This window comes from Ornithorhynchus anatinus, chromosome 18 (genome assembly GCF_004115215.2).
Source record: "Ornithorhynchus anatinus isolate Pmale09 chromosome 18, mOrnAna1.pri.v4, whole genome shotgun sequence".
In the NCBI taxonomy this organism is placed as follows: domain Eukaryota; kingdom Metazoa; phylum Chordata; class Mammalia; order Monotremata; family Ornithorhynchidae; genus Ornithorhynchus; species Ornithorhynchus anatinus.
Window position 1 is genome coordinate 37,990,392 of NC_041745.1, and position 16,983 is coordinate 38,007,374.

Below are 16,983 nucleotides of genomic sequence, written 5' to 3' on the forward strand. Positions count from 1 at the left end.
AAGCAGATCAAGAGAGTTAAAAAAAAAAGTCATATCTTCATATTCCTTCTCTTTTTACACTTTCATTTTATATCCAAGGGTCAAACAGTAAAGATATTGATGAATATTCTTTGTAACGAATTAGACATCTACTGTGTGTGCTCTTTTGTTTCACAGCGCTTGTAAAAATAGAGAAAAATGAAGAACCTAATTCAAATGATTCTGAGGTACTGCAACAGCTCTTAACAAAAGAAGCCAATACTGCAATGCGGTTATTTTATTACCCTCTACGTATGGTTTCCAGTTGAGTATCCCATTAACCTTATAAAGCAATGATATCATTTTAATTATATAAATTGAAATAGCAAAGTATAATATCTGGATCACTGAAGGATGGATTGGGGTACTGTGTATGTGAGAGTGTATGAGTGAATGTGTGTGTGTGTGTGTGTGTGTGTGTGTATGTGTGGCTACACTATCTTTCACTTTGAAGCCATAAATTTGTTGTAGATGGCAAACCTGCTTGTAAATTTAATTACTGGTAATTTTATTTTCCTCCATGGTTTAACCTCCCCTAGAGTCTGACCAGCAATATCATAAATCCGTACTGCCACTGACTTCTTCGGAAACTTGTGAGTAATGGAGAATAAGTAATGTGCCCTGGTTTTTAAAGGAAAAGCTGGGGGTGAAAAGCCAGAAAAGGTATCGAACTGTAGCCTGTTTTTCTAAACAAAACACGTAAACTCAAAAACATGATATAGTTTAAAGAATTTATATTAGGGAAAGATAAAAAAAAAATCTTCAAATACGCATGAAGAAATAATTATATAATCTAAGTTCAGAACTTTTTGTACATTTGGGGAAAGGAGCACAGGTTTCAGGAGTTATAGTACATTCACATAGAGAGGAATACTAGGATATTTTAAAAGCTACATTCCTTGGTGAACTACAAAATGTGAGAAGAGCTTCCTGAGATGGATGCATCCCATGCCTATTATTTACCCATTTTTTATTTATTTTTAACCAAAGAGTGGGCATTTCAGCTAGATAAGTATGGCCTAGTGGTAAAAGCATGGGTTTGGGAGTCAGCGGATTGTAATCCAGGTTCCTCCACTTGTTTGTTGAGTGACCTTGGGGAAGCCATTTAAATTATCTGTGCCTCAGTTACCTCATCTGTAAAATGGGGATTAAATCCGCCCTCCAATTTAGACTGTGAGCCCCAAGGTGGGATAGAGACTATATCCAACCAAATTATCTTGTAATTACTCCAGCACATAGAACTGTGCTTAAAATGTGTGATTTAAAAAAATAATGAAATTAAAGTTGAAACAGTTACTGAAGGAAAGCTAGCTACAGAAAGCATGGCTCAGTGGAAAGAGCACGGGCTTTGGAGTCAGAGGTCATGAGTTCGAATCCCAGCTCTGCCACTTGTCAGCTGTGTGACTGTGGGCAAGTCACTTCACTTCTCTGTGCCTCAGTTACCTCATCTGCAAAATGGGGATTAAGACTGTGAGCCCCACGTGGGACAACCTGATTCCCCTATGTCTACCCCAGCGCTTAGAACAGTGCTCTGCACATAGTAAGCGCTTAACAAATACCAACATTATTATTATTATTAAAGCAGTGTGAATAGGAAGGACACATGGGAGAGTAGTTACATATATAAAGTTTTACTGAACCGACGAAACCTCATGTGCCTTATACGCTACCCTGGCAGCCTCCTGTGGTACTCTGAACCAGGATAAATAGGAGATTCTAATGTTCAGATTAGTTTATGTTTCAAAAAAGTAGTGAAAAAGATAGAGAGATGCACTTGGTGTGGACTAGTGGTGTTTTTGTAAAAAATAAAGCTAGTGGATAATGAATCCATTTTCAATCACGTATGATCAAGGCTACAACAGACGTGCCCCTAGTTTCAACTTAGATCTTTATCACTATTATCATTCGGGACATGAGTCCTTGCTTGCAATGGTCAGTAGTGTCAGGCACCACGTGGCTTTTAGAATGAACAGTAAATATTAGCTCCCGAGGGGCTCCTTACTTCTGAAATAGATTTTTATGCACTACAAACTCTACTTCATGCACAGGACTTTCCACTGCAGTAAACTTCATAAATGCTCTAAGGTGACACCTGTAAAAAAAAAAAAAAAAAAAAAGGAGAAAACTACTGTTTTCATCCACAAAAGTGCCCTGCCACAGAAGCATCTCACTTAAACAGCTTCTCTTCTAAACATCTTCTCTGTTTCTATTTTCCAGTTGTATTTATTGAGATTCCCCAGGGAACACTGAACTGTGTAGTTTCACTATTGCTTAGAAAGTGATGCTTTCCTTGGTTACGTAGGAAGATGCTACAGAAGAACTAGGATAATCTTTCAAACTAGAGAAATTGTAAGACTGTTCATGATGCAGAAAGATAGCATAAGGCACATATTCAAACAAAGCATGTACACTCATTAAGAAGTTCTAGATTATAAAAAGGATCTCTTGAAATGCAAAATAGTAACCATGTTTATTTATCTAGATTGAACTGACTCCTGCCACTTCAGAATACTGCAAAAAACTGAAACGTGGACTTCTCCAGTATATCACTGATGGATTTCCTCTTCCTTTCCTCCCTCCATTTCTCTCTCCCATTCTTTGAAGGTTCCAGCTGTCCCCTCTACTAGGGCAGAGTACAATAATATCAGTATCAGCAGTACCTACTGAACGCTTACTGTGTATCCAACTCTACGAAGTTGTGTGGGCAACATCAATAAGGGACCTGCAGTACCCAAGGATGGAGGGAGGAGGAAAGGTGAGGTTCCTTTATACTCACTAATGGGCACTGAAGAGGAAACTCTGCCTTGGTTTGGGAAAAGCCCATAGGTCTTATGGGCCCCAAACACCCAAGTCCAAGTCAGAAGAAAGCTGGACCCACACAGGGGCAACTGGTCCTTAGTTTCCCCAGTCTTGCTCTCATGCTAGGGCCAACAATCAATGGTACAATCTGGCAAACAAGTCTTGGCCTCTTGCAATTTGGTATTATGGAATCCACCCTACTCCCCAGCTATAACTGTTCTGGGAATGGATAGGAAGAGAGATGGGGGTCCTCTGGATTAGACTCTAGAGAGGCGTCCATTGAACCGAGAAGGGCAAAGGACATAAGGTACTGAAAGAGATTTACAAAAATCTACTGGCTGGGAGAGGCGGCACCAGGGAGGTTCCACATTTGGAGGGGTCTCCTGCTCCTCCTCTCCATTATCACCAACTATTGGAATGTTTCAATCGAGCTACACAAAACTAGAAGAATTTGTTTCGCCCAAGAAAATCACCCCTTTGTGGCAGGTGGGCCTGCAACAGGAGTGACTGGGACTGGAGGCAATAGGAGGAGGAAGATGGAGGAGGAAAGGGAGAGTTGGAAGCTTGAGCTGATGATGCAGTAGGGAGCTCTTCCTTCATTCCAAGTTGAAATGCATTTGCTTAATCCTGACAGCAAAGGGATTTCAGCTAAATGATTATAAGTTTTTTTTTTTTAGACCCTTTATTGGGGTACAGGCAGGTGAAGAAGAAAACACCAAATTCCTGGAAACCAAGAGGATGGTTAGGGATGGTAGAATGCAGAGCAGTTTTTGAAAAAAGTGGGAATTGGGAATCAACCTCGGTTTTTCACTCTTCACGGACGAATAGATGAATGGATTTGTGAATCATGATGACCATCTCCACATAATATAGCAGTAGAGACTGTCAGTGTGGAAGAAAAGGTTATTGGAAAGGTACTTCAAAATGCTACGCACCTGTCATTATAAATAATCCAAACTGTTTACCTGCATATACCTGTTCCTGTAAAAATGGAATAAATCTTCATGTGTTCATTTAAATACTGTACAAAATGGTTTCCTTCTTAAACTATAACTCTGCACATTGAAAACTGGACTGTCATCATTAATTTAATCATTGCCACTTAAGAAAAAAGATAAAATTTAATGAAATTATAAAATTTGCTGAAATGTTCTAACGATAATTCAAGTAATTGGTTTCTTCTGCTAGACTCCGATAATGCTTTTTCCCTTAACAGTAAAATACTGGATTCTATTCCAATACTGAAAGTCACTGTGTTTTATAGTTTCTGCAGAGTAAAAACTGCACTGCAGCAGCACTAACCCATATCCATTTGTTTAAAACTGTATTTAGATGTCAGAATAAACCAAACCTCAAACCTCTGTCTTGCTGTGAAAGTCAGTCTATTGACCACAGAATCAATTCTGTTCTAAGATGGTTCCAAAAGGGCACTTAAATCAATTTGCTACAAAGGCTTTGCATAAAATTACTCACAAAGTATACTTAGTTACAATATGCAGTTAGTTAACTGAACAATTTGATGCTCATGTTTGAGGGTACGAGACTTTCCCAGTAAAACAGATCTTAATTGGAAAATTAAAACAGCAGAACCCCAAGTGTACTTGGGAAATAGAAAAAAAAAACAAGACAACAAGTTTTCATTTTACTAGGCTCCTGCTAACTTGACTCCAATACTACAAAGTGAAATGCTTTCAACTCCTTAGGCTTCACTGACAAAAAACAAAAGGAGGCCCACCAACTGCCAAGGAATCAATGACTAACTGCTTTATATATAAGCATTAACAGGAGAGCTCTGCCTTAAATGGTACCTGGAATTCTTAAGATTTAAGAAAAAGATTTGTTATTAGTACCTCCCACAGAGAAATTCAAATTGGCCAGACCAACTGAGGGGGTTGAATGACAGCTATTGACCGTTGATTGTTACACGTTTGTAATGGAAGTGCAGTCCCCCGATGATTGGCAAGACAGTAGCACAGCTGTGAAGTGTGAGGACATGGCTGACCTATAACCCTCGTCATGGCTTGCCTTCGAGGAGATGACTTTTAGCGAAAGAAGAGAAACCTTTCATTAAGCCTTCAAAGAAAATGATGAAATCAAACTTGTTTATTTTAAAGTTCTTTGGCTTCCATTTGGAGGATTATTACTTGGGTGCGGATGCTGAACTTCAATGTACACTGGGTAGTTTACAAGTACATTACGGGGGTAGAGATAGAATGGTCATTTTTATATTCTTATTCAAATGACCTGGTTCATCATAAATGTTCATGAAAACTGCCCAGGCCCTCTAATTGCTGATATAAAATATCAAGAATGTATTTTTCCCCAAAGCAGTGGATAAAAAAATACATAATTTTGAGTTAAGTGTTTCTAATTTGCCTGTTTAAAAAAATAAAAGACAATACAGACATAGTTGTGTTGTAATTTGCTACTAAAGTGGCTAAATAAACATGGAGGATTGAATTCCAATACTGCTAGAGCCCAGTTTGCAGTCTTGATTGAGCCCATGAAAATAACGTGTTAAGCAAAGTACAGCTTTTCTCTGGGGAAAATGTACACTGCATTAATACAACAGATTCAAAATTCATCAAAACAATATAAAACACTTAAAAGACATGGCAATGCAAATATGATAAATATATCTACATGATCAACTATCAATGTAAATATTTACCACTGAAAGTCCCAGAATTAGATTTGTTTACATATGTGATAGAGTACTTGATTTTCAGTGCTCTCTTTCATATTCCGCTGAACAAAAAAGCAACTTGTGCTTTGCTAAATACACGTCATTATTTATTGCTGAACTGAAGTGGACTTTAAACACTATCACATCAGGCTGAAGCCAAGATGAACTCTGCAGCATTATCTCAAAGTAGGAGCGCACTATAGGTAAAACTGGCCTGAAAATATTTCTACTGTGAAAGAATACTATGTGAAGCACTTTCTACTGGGAGAAGGATCCATTTTAATCATCTATTATAAAGTACATTAGTTCAACACTTAAATTTGCCAAATTAGAAGTATCTCCTAAAGCTACAACTATTATGAGTCCTTCAAAGGTACTGAATGGTAGAACAAATTTTTATCAACGTGATGGAATTAAGGAATTCTACCTGGTATCAAGGAAATGAAGCATCTGACTTTTCAAAACTCCCATCCAGCACTAAAAACCCAAGACTAAGTCATTTTTATAGAGTAATTTTTAGTGTTAGACCATGCGAGAAGTGCATTTATAATTCATAAAATGTTTTAAGAAACACTAAAAGCCTGAAATATTTTTAAATTCTCCACAGGGAACCATAATAATTATAATCACTTGATTGGGGTAGATCAATGACCTACTCAGCTAAAAATAGCAATTAATAATACATGGTGTTAATGTAGTATTCTCTTTTTCATTTGGAGAGAGATTTAAAAATGACTAACGGCTACTTACATCATCAGGATACACCCAATACCCAGCACTCTTCCCTAAGCCAAAGTACAATTCAAGCAGACAGTTCAAGGTAGTCGTCGCTTAGTTATTGAGGATGACACAACCTCAAGTCCAGGGGACCTGAGCAGTGCTATTTAAGAATGCACTACTCTTCTGAGTGGGAAAGAGGCTAGAAATGATGCAATAAAGGAAAACGAAAATCTCACTCACTCAAATTAGGCTCCCCAAAGGACTGCGATTGATAGGCTTCAACCTTAGGTTGCAAAAACCTAATGGAAAACTACCAAATATTTAGAAACGGTTCATCACAGCATAAAGGAGCAAGTTACCTACAACTACCAAATACATTGGCAGAACAAAGGATGATCTTTAGGTGTATATGGGCGGAAGGAGCTGCAGGCTATGCAGAAGGTTTTTCAGTCACAGGCACAAACACAGAGAAAAGCTCATCCTCAAGAACACCATCTTCAAAGGAAAAGACAATAATACTCATGAATATGTCTATAATGTGGCAATGGATTTTGTACCTAGGGTGGTTATGATAAAACTTCCATTTTTTGGCACGCCGATGTTACATGCAGTAGTAGAATTGTTGCTCCTTTGATGGTGGTGCTGCTGATGGTAAAATAGCATTCATTCAGTAGCATTTATTGAGTTCTTACTATGTGCAGAGCACTGTACTAAGCACTTAACATCCACGAGGAGGAGCATTTCTGAGAAAGTATCACTTGCATGCTTGATCCATAATAGTTTTTGGTCCCTTGCCATTCTGTTGAGCACTGCCCAGATACCCTCCTTTCCTCTTCTCCCACTCCCTTCTGCATCACCCTGACTTGTTCCCTTTATTCAACCCCCATCCCAGCCCCACAGCACTTATGGGCACATCTGTAATTTATTGATTTCTATTAATGTCCGTCTCCCCCTCTAGACTGTAACCTCATTGTGGGCAGGAAATATTGTCTGTTTATTGGAAATATTGTCTGTTTATTGTTATACTGTATTCTCCCAAGTTCTTAGCACAGAGCTCTGCACACAGTAAATGTTCAAGAAATAAGATTGAATGAAAAAAACGAATGATTGATTGACCAATGGTTAAGAGAAGAAAGGGATGTCCAAAGCCAGAAGGAAGGGTCCTTGGAAAGGGAGTAGCAGGGTGACTAAGAAAGTTATTTAGCAGAGATGAGGCTATTCCTAGCTTCATTTAAAATGAATTCAGATGGTATCTTTTCCTCCTATCTAGAGTCTTGAAATAATTCAACTTGGGTGGCGGCTGGGAGGAGGAAGGAAAGCAGTTATAAGGTCTGCTGGTTACACAGTTAGCAAGTTAGAGATTTTAAAAGGTGCTCTTGGAGGAATGATTAAAATTAATGACTTTTAGTTTCCACTGGAAGACAGGATTTGTAGCTTTATATAGTACTCTACTTATTTTAGCCACAATTAAAAATGAAACAAAAATTTTAAAATTCTTAATGCTGCTTCTTTCTCTTTTGTTGCCTTGAATGCTTTTTTAGGTTATCCCAGGTCTTAGGTTTCAGGGGCCTTTAATTAATATTAGTTTGGTAATTTCAGTACTGATATGTTAAAACCCTAATTTTGACAGACAGCATAAGAGTTTCCCAACAGATAGTTGACCTGGAAAAATGTAGAAAACAACAATTCAAAGAGCTTTCACAACACACTTCTGATCTAATATATACGTAGCTCATTCCTCAAAGTCCTTGATGCGAGAAAGTTAGAGCATACATTTTTTTAAATGACTTTTTGTTACGTGCTTACTATGTGCCAGGCACTGAACTAAGAATCAGTGTCTTGTCTTATGCTGTCGAACTGTTTGTGACCCATAGCGACTCCATGGACACATCTCTCCCAGAACGCCCCACCTCCATCTGCAATCGTTCTAGTAGTGTATCCATAGAGGTTTCATGGTAAAAATACAGAAGTGGTTTACCACTGCCTTCTCCCATGCAGTAAACTTAAGTCTCCAGCCCCGACTCTCTCCCATGCTGCTGCTGACCAGCACCGGTGAATTTTGACTTGTAACACATTGCCCTCCACTTGCTAACCACTGCCCAAGCGAGGAATGGAATGGGTAGGCCTCTGCTTGACTCCAAAACCAGAGACTGGTAGAGAGTAGTGGAAACTTTCCAGGTGCCATCCTGAGAGGGGAAGAGTTGGGATAGACACAAGCTAATCGGTTGGACAGAGCCCATGTCTCAAATGGGACTCACAATCGAAGCCCCATATCACAGATGAGGGAACTTAGGCAAGGAGAAGTCAACTGACTTCCCCGCGGTCAAGCAGCAGACAAATGATGGAGTCAGCATTAGAACCAGGTTCTTCTAATTCCCAGGCCCATGCTCTATTCACTGGGACACACTGCTTCTACTGCTCAGACTGCTTTGATGATTACTTAAACCAGCTGGCTTTTGTTATTTCTTCAGATGGTGCATTTTGTGAACCAGGCATTAAAATGAGAGCTGCACATGTCCCATTCAATATTTATTTGTCACCGTACAAGACAGCGGGGGCTGGCAGGTTAGGGAGACTGAAAGGAAGCTGAGGAAAGGAACAAATGGAATCCAGATGAGCAGCAGGAGCTACAAGAGGTAAGGGGCGACTTCCAGGATCCAAGCTCAGTAGCAGGAACAAAGGGAAGGGCAACAGAACTGGGGCGGTGGCCAAGTGGTAAGCAGGAGCAAGGAGGCTTAAAAGGGATCATCAGGTGGCCAACTCCATGGTATTGCCCATCACTGGTGAAACCTATCAGTAGAACCTCCCTTGTGGATAATAGAGCGCTAGGCGTGAGAAAGGACTCTCCGGATACCTGACCATTGGGTGGAGAAGCAGCATGGTGTAGTGGCTAGACCCTGCGCCTGGCAGTCAGAAGGTCACGGGTTCTATCCCGGCTCTACCACTTGTCAGCTGTGTGACCTTGGGCCAGTCATTTCACTTATCTGTACCTCAGTTTCTTCATCTGGAAAATGGGGATTGATGCTGTGACCCCTACCTGGGAAAGGGACTGTGTCCAACTTGATTTGCTTGTATCCACCCCAGGGCTTAGTACAGTGCCTGGCACAAAGTATGCACTTAAACATCTGTTTTGCTCATATCCACCTCAGCACTTAATAGAATGCCTGGAACATAGTAAGCACTTAAATACCCCAATTATTAGTATTATTTTCAACCTTCAGGGCTTGAGTGGCTCCACAAGACATTTAAAGTAGACTGACAATCATTTCAAAACAAATCTGACTTGCAAAATTCCACCTCTGTTGGCGATCCCGTAGATGTAAGCGCAACTTCTCCCTGCTCTTCGTCCACCTCTTGCCCTCATCAGAGGGCAGAAATTCACTTGGACCTCCTCACGAGCCTCCCCACCCCCCAGAAAACACACTGCAGGAACGTCATGCTTAAGACTCGGAACCAAAGAGGTGCGCTATAACCACTACCTGACTCGAAAGCCAATCGTAAAGGGAATAGAAAGGAGAGGCTGAGGAAAGAAAAATTTTCCATCCAGCCCTCTGCTGGATTCTCACTCTACTCCAACCCCCAACCCCAACCCCGGCCATGTTCATTTTTATGACCTATTTAAAACGTCAGTGATTCCTTACCATGGCAGCCTTTTTTTTTTTTTAACAAGAAGCAACACGTCGTTAATATTTATTGATCTTTCACCTGCCTTGAAATGGAAACTGCAGACACTCTTGTAGGTTAATGGAACTTTTTTTTTCCCCTAGCCACTGCAATGAAAGTTTCTCCTGACATGCTACTTGGTAACTTCCTAAAGCACTACTGATGAACGATGCTTTGTACTAATCGCTCAATAAATATCACTGATTGGTTGCTCAGAGAGAGCCTCAATCATTTCCTACTTGATGGAAAATACTCTTCAGAGCACACTTCGAAAAGAGGGACTGCAGTAATCACTAATTGACACACTATATGGCAGAATCACTGAAGTATGTGACCCCCCACAAACCCAAATCTTTGGACAACTAGGGACATTTAGGGAGGGGGAATAGCATAAGCAGGCTTCTTGATGTCAACATCAGTCATAAACTCTGCTTCCACAACACCCCTCCTAGAACCGGTCACCAATTCCAGCCCCGCCTGCCTCCTACTCTTCTCCATTTAGTAGAAACTTTGAAAAGGGCTCCAGAAACTCTCGTCTTTCTCCCTCTTTCCCTCTTCTGCTCTCAGAAGTGAGTTGGATGTCTGCAAATCATATCAGGAATTTTCTCAGTGGAGTCATTGAGCATCATCAACTGCTGAAAAAATGCATGCTATCATTTCCAAGTGCCTAATTTTTTTCTTAATAGCCGGTGAGAAAAGGCAAGACAGAAAGGTGCTAATGCCTTTCTGAATTATTCATTCATAACGATATGACAGCATGTATTGATTTATTTAGCAATTCATTTATTCATATTAAGGCCTGCCTCCTCCTCCAGACTATAAGTTCCTTATGAGCAGGAAATGTGTGTATGATTCTTTTGTATAGTACCCTTCCCAGTGTTTACTGCACTGCTCTGCACATGGTAAGTGCTCAATAAATACACTGACTGAGCACTTCTGTGCAGAGCACTCTACTAAGTTAACACTGGAAGCCCAGAAAATGCAAAAAAGAGGACAAAGCTTTAGTCCAGAAAGATTTTTTTCAGAAATTTCACTTTTAAAAATTGGGTTTTTCCACCCTTTTCAAATCCCCCTCTTTAAGCAAAACTCAGGTAAATCAAAAGAATCTAACGTGCTCTTCTGTCATTCTCTGCTAACAAGTTAGGTAGGCTGGGTAATCCATTGACTTCTTCAGACCTATAGAGAACAGTACCTATTAAATTCAGTGCTGATGAATTCCATACCAGCGCACTTTACACAGCATTTCTGTGGTTCTCTCAGGAAAGGGTAACATGGTATGCAAAATGGAGAAACTACAAAATATAAAACTGATGGCCCTCTGATTTTAGATCATGGTCCTACGGATGCTCATGGCCCTAAAGATGCTTGGCGGAAAAAAACTCCTCAGGGCCTCCTTGGAAAAGACGCATACAATAATGTCTTTTTTATGGTATTTGTTAAGTACTTACTAGGTGCTGGGTACTGTACTAAGCACTGGGGTAGATACAAGTTAAGCAGGTTTAACACAGTCCCTGCCCCAAGTAGGGCTCACAGTCTTAATCTCCATTTTTTAATCCCCATTTTACAGATGGGGATCCTGAGGCACGGCAAAGTTAAGTGACTTGCCCAAGATCACAACACAGCAGACAAGTGGCAGAGCCGGGACTAGAACCCTGGTCCTTCTGACTCCCAGGCCTGTGACTTATCCGCTAGACCACTCTGCTTTTTTATAATCTCGTCCTTTGATTCGGCCCAGATGTGAAGAATTAGGGATACTTCCTTGGTCAGGTTTACCTGTCCCAGATACCTATGTGGCAACCAACAAGGACTTCTTGCTTCCCTCAGAATCAGACCTGGAAAAGTCCCTCCAAGAAAAAAAAGGGAACAGTTTCAGAATGACCAGGGGATTTCTCTGAACCCAAGGACTCCTGTTCATTCCCCTGGCACACACCAGGGAGACTTTCCTCTTTCCCTTGAGGACTTTGGGTCTTACCAATTCTAGACTCCCAATAGGGTGGGCTCTTCTGTGCATTTGGTGCTGACACAGAACAGAAGCAGGGTTGCCTAGTGAATACAGCACAGGCGTGGGAGTCAGAAGGTCATGGGTTCTAATCCCAACTCCACCAGCTGTCTGTCGTGTGACCTTGGGCAAGTCACTTCAGTTCTCTGTGCCTCATCTGTGAAGTGAGGATTAAGACTGTGAGCCCCACTTGGGACTGTGTCCAACCCAATTACCCGGTATCTACCTCAGCCCGTAATCCAGTGTCTGACGCATAGTAAGCGCTTAACAAATACCACAATCATTATTATTACTAGATGTGGAAAATATGTCTAGTGTGTCATTTTATAACAATATTTTCATATGATCACTGGAAAGAACCCAGTGTGCTTCTGTTGCCCTTCCCAAGTGCTTTGTTCTACTTACTGAGCTTAGAAGGTACACAAAAAATACCATCACTCCTAGTAAAAGAATTTTCAGGCACAATAGATCCTTGTAAGCTCCTATGGATAAAGAATATATCTGCCAACTCCGCTGTAATGTACAATTCCAAATGATGATGATGATGATGATTGTGGGATTTGTTAAGTGCTTACTATGTGTCAGGCATTGTTCTAAGCACTGGAGTAGATACAAGCTAATCAGGTGGGATTCAGTCCCTGTCCCGCATAGGACTCACGGTCTTAATCCCCATTTGTCAGACGAGGTAACCGAGGCACTGAGAAGCGAAGTTACTTGCCCAAGGTCACACAACAGAACAGACAAGTGGTGGAGCTGGGAGCAGAACCCATATCCTCCTCTGACTCCCAGGTCCGTGCTCTTTCCACTATCCACGCTGCTTTCAAATACTTAGTGCAGTGTTCTGCCCACAGTAAGCACACGGTAAATACCATTGGTCCATTGATTATTCATGACCAAGATTTATTCTTACTTCAAAGTTATTAAAGCAAGGATAAAAAGGGAAGAAGTCAAGTCTTCTTTATGTCTTAACGATCACAGTTCTATTCTTGGGCTTACATTTCTTTCTTTGGCAAGCTTCCCTCTTTTAAAAAATGCCTCAATGTGAAGTCTCCCGATCGTTACCTAGAAAAACATTAAGCATTGATGTAACTTTTGAGATTAAGTAAAAGTTTTGAAGTCCATCAAGTCAGCTGGCAGCTTGAGTAGACCTCTTTTTGTCTTTCCTAAACTCCCAAGATAAATCCTGGGCAGAAAGTGCAACCTCTTCAACTGTCGATACAGCATAAACTTGGTTCAAATTCTCCTTAGAATAACTTTAATAAAAGGAAAACACAATTACCTGCATTTAGCTGTGCAAAATTAGGATTTTAAAATGAGCACACTATTTTTAGTTCTAAACGCAATATACCTTGCCTGGGAAATTGAAACTTTATTTGATAGTAACAGCTGTAATAGAAACTTCAGAGCTGCTAATAGAATTTAGAACTTATGGAGGACTTAACACGCCATAAGAACTCCCAGAAAATTATCTTTAGAGATAACATAGGCATATTTCTGAAGATGGGGAGATGTATAGTTTCCTTCACCCTGCAGCAACTGCATGTGCTGATGCTGTCTGGGGAAGAATGAGGCAGGGGTCCACAACAAAGAATGCTGTTTTACAGACCACAACAGACAACATCAGCCCAAAGATCCCTCATGGAGTGACTTAAAGTCTTGCAATACAATATATAGTAATAATAATAATAATATTGGTATTTGTTAATTGCTTACTATGTGCCAGGCATTGTTCTAAGTGCTGGGGTAGATACGAGGTAATCAGTGTGTCCCATGTGGGGCTCACGGTCTTAATCCCCATTTTACAGATGAGGTAACTGAGGCACAGAGAAGTGAAGTGACTCGCCCAAGGCCACACAGCAGACTGGTGGTGGAGCTGGGATTGGAACCCATGTCCTCTGACTCCCATGCTCTTGACACTAGGCCATGCTGCTTCTCATCTGTCCAATTGCTGTTGGAAAACTGGGACAAGACTGGTGATAATGCCACTCTTCCAGGCGTAGCTCTGGATGACGATGATGACGACAATTTGTTGCTATTTGTTAAACTCTTACTATGTGCCAAACACTGTACAGAGCATTGGGGTAGACACAAGGTAATCAGATTGGACACAGTCCATGTTCCCTGATGGATCTCACATTTTAGGGGACACTGTGACCTACTGATGGTTAAGAATAAGTCAGTTGTCTTAACATTTGTACGTGGAACTCACATACAAGCCCAGGGAATATTTCCAAGTCTCCACACAGCATTTCAATCCATCAATCAATGGTACTTTACTGAGCGCTTACTGTGTGCAGAGCACCGTACCAAGTCTTTGGGAGAGAGAAACATGACAGAGTTGGCAGACACGTTCCCTGCCCACAAGGAGCTTACATTTCTTCAAGAATATAAAGACTTTCTGCCAGTTTAACCAGCACACGAAGAAATTTAATGATATATAAAGGTATGGCATACTGCTTCCAAAGCAAAACTTTAAATAGCTCAAAGTTTTCGAAGTTAATTGCACTTCTGGCAAACCTATTGAAAATTGAATTGGATACTCAAACTTTTTCATTAGATAGCCTTGGCAGAATAAACTTAATAGTTGGAAAGCTTTCTGCAATTAAAAGTGACAGGTACGTTGCTTTCTCAGTGCTTCTAAATCACGTAAATAAGCTTTATCTGTCAAAAGGTTTAGGAAAATACATTAAACTACTTCCATTATGCTGAATTTCCAGGGAAGTAAAATGGTCTAGTATCATTTAAGATATACAGTTTGTTACTTGAAGTCCATTCCTTTTTTAAAAATTTTCTTATAAGAGGATGCAAATCTATAAGGGCAAAGGAAATGCATTAATTATGACGTACCTGATATCTCTTTTTTGCCCACATTGTTTTAATTTTTCATTCTGCCTGCTAAAATTAAGCAGCTATATTTTTTCCACTTAATCATAGCCAATCATGATGAATCAAGTCAAGCAAGATCCCTTTACATCAATGCCAATCATATGACTTGGATCTGGCTTTTCGTAAAACAATCTGACAAATTTGGAATGCAGCTTTTAAAATGGGCTTCATAATAATAGCGATACCTTGCATTTACAAAGCTCCTGCTTCCAAGAAAATCAAATCATTATAAACTAATTATGTAATTCATGCTTAAGGCATCTTTTGAGGTAGAGAAGACAATGAAAATTATTTTTAAAATAGGAATGATACACACTGAGAAATTACATGGCTCAAGCAGTTAGTACAGTACTCTGCACACAGTGTTCAATAAACACAACTGATTCCCTAGCACAGTGTCAGAATTGGGACTGGTACCCGGAACTCCAGATTCTCAGTCTGTAACTGAATTTACGAGCCCACACACTTCAATTAGAGAATGTCAGACCAATGGTTCACTTAAATAAAAAATAGTTGTGACCACAGCATTTAAAATTAGGATCTAAGCAGAAACCCAAGAAATGTGCATGATGTTTGAAAATATACTCTGGTGACCATCTCACGGGGCTGTGGTTTGACACACTCTGGCAACATCCTTTAAAAAAAAAAAAAGGTATTTGTTAAGAACTATGTGCCAGCCACTGGGTGTCTTTCTGAAGAGCATGGTGTTAGCATGATAGAGCACAGGCCTGGAAGTCAGAAGGTCATGAGTTCTACCCCTGTCTCCACCACCTTTCTGCTGTGTGACCTTGGAGAAGTCACTTCACTTCAGTAACTTTGCCACAATTACCCCATCTGTAAAATGGGGATTGAGACTGTGAGTTCTACGTGGGGCAGGGACCGTGTGCAACTCCATTTGCTTGTATCCACCCCATCGCTTCGTACAGTACCTGGCACACAGTAAGCTCTTTAACATCATCGTTACTATTTCTGTAGGTGACAATTTGCTGTCTCCCTGGGTTGTACAGTGCTCTGCACACAGAAAGTGCTCAGTAAGTATTACTGAATGAATGAATCCCCTGAGCTTCTCACTGGCTAGCTGTCACCCACCAGTCACTTCAATGCTCTGCGCACAGTAAGTGCTCAAAAACCACCTCTGAATGATTACTGAGTCACTGGATATGACTCCCAGCCCTCTCTCCCATCTCTAAGCATGTTTGTGTGGCCATTCAGAAATCTATCCACTCAATACTGTGCTAGCCTGTAGTGTTAGATTTTGACCAAACAATTAGCTCATAGGTGAGCAGACCCAGTTCTGCAGGAATACAATATAGCGTGACATGGTGTCAGAAGACACAGTCATGCAAGGAGGGGCAGAGGGCAGGAACTACTGTGAGAAATTTCCTTAACTGGGGGTTTTGCAATCAATCACATAATCCCCATAATATGGAAGAACAGGGTCTATCTAGTAAAGTATTTGGTAAGGATACCAGGTTCAGATTGTCTTTTAAAGTGTACGGTCCATAAATTCAATGTCTTGGTCTGATTTATCCATTCAGAGGGGTTTTTTTAATGGTATTTTTTAATGGTATTTGTTAAGTGCTTACTATGTGTGAGGCACTATTCTAAGTGCTGGGTAGATACTAGGTTCTTGAGTGCTTACTATGTGCACAGCACTGTACTAAGCACTTGGAATGTACAATTCGGCAACAGATAGAGACAATCCCTGCCCATTGACAGGTTTACAGTCTAATAGGGGGAGACAGATGGACAAAAACAAGACAACAATCATGATAAATAGAATCAAGGGGATGGACACCTCATTAACAAAATAAATAGGGTAATAAAAATATGTGCAGAGGAGCACAGTACTGACAGGAGGGGAAGGGAGGGGGGAGGAGCAGAGGGAAAAGGGGAAAAGGGGGGTTAGCTGAGGGGAGGTGAAGGGGGAAGGGGGGAGGGAGCAGAATGCGGGGGGGGAGGCAGAGAGGGAGCAGAGGGAAAAGTGGAAACAGACTGGGAAGGCCTCCTGGAGGAGGTGAACTCTCAGTAGGGCTTTGAAGAGGGGAAGACAGTAAGTTTGACGGGGGTGAGGAGGGAGGGCATTCCAAGACAGCGGTAGGACGTGGGTCATAGGTCGACATGGGGCTCACACTCATAATCCCCAGCTGTCAGATGAGTTAACTGAAGCTCAAAGTGAAGTGACTTGCCCAAGGTCACAGGGCAGATAAGT

The 16,983-nt window shown here is 40.8% G+C and overlaps 1 protein-coding gene across 4 annotated transcripts in view; it reads right to left on the bottom strand.

The window, feature by feature from the left end:
• The window catches only part of SLIT2 (slit guidance ligand 2), a 310,193-nt gene that overhangs the window by 135,113 nt on the left and 158,097 nt on the right, over positions 1–16,983 (bottom strand). The window lies entirely within an intron of this gene.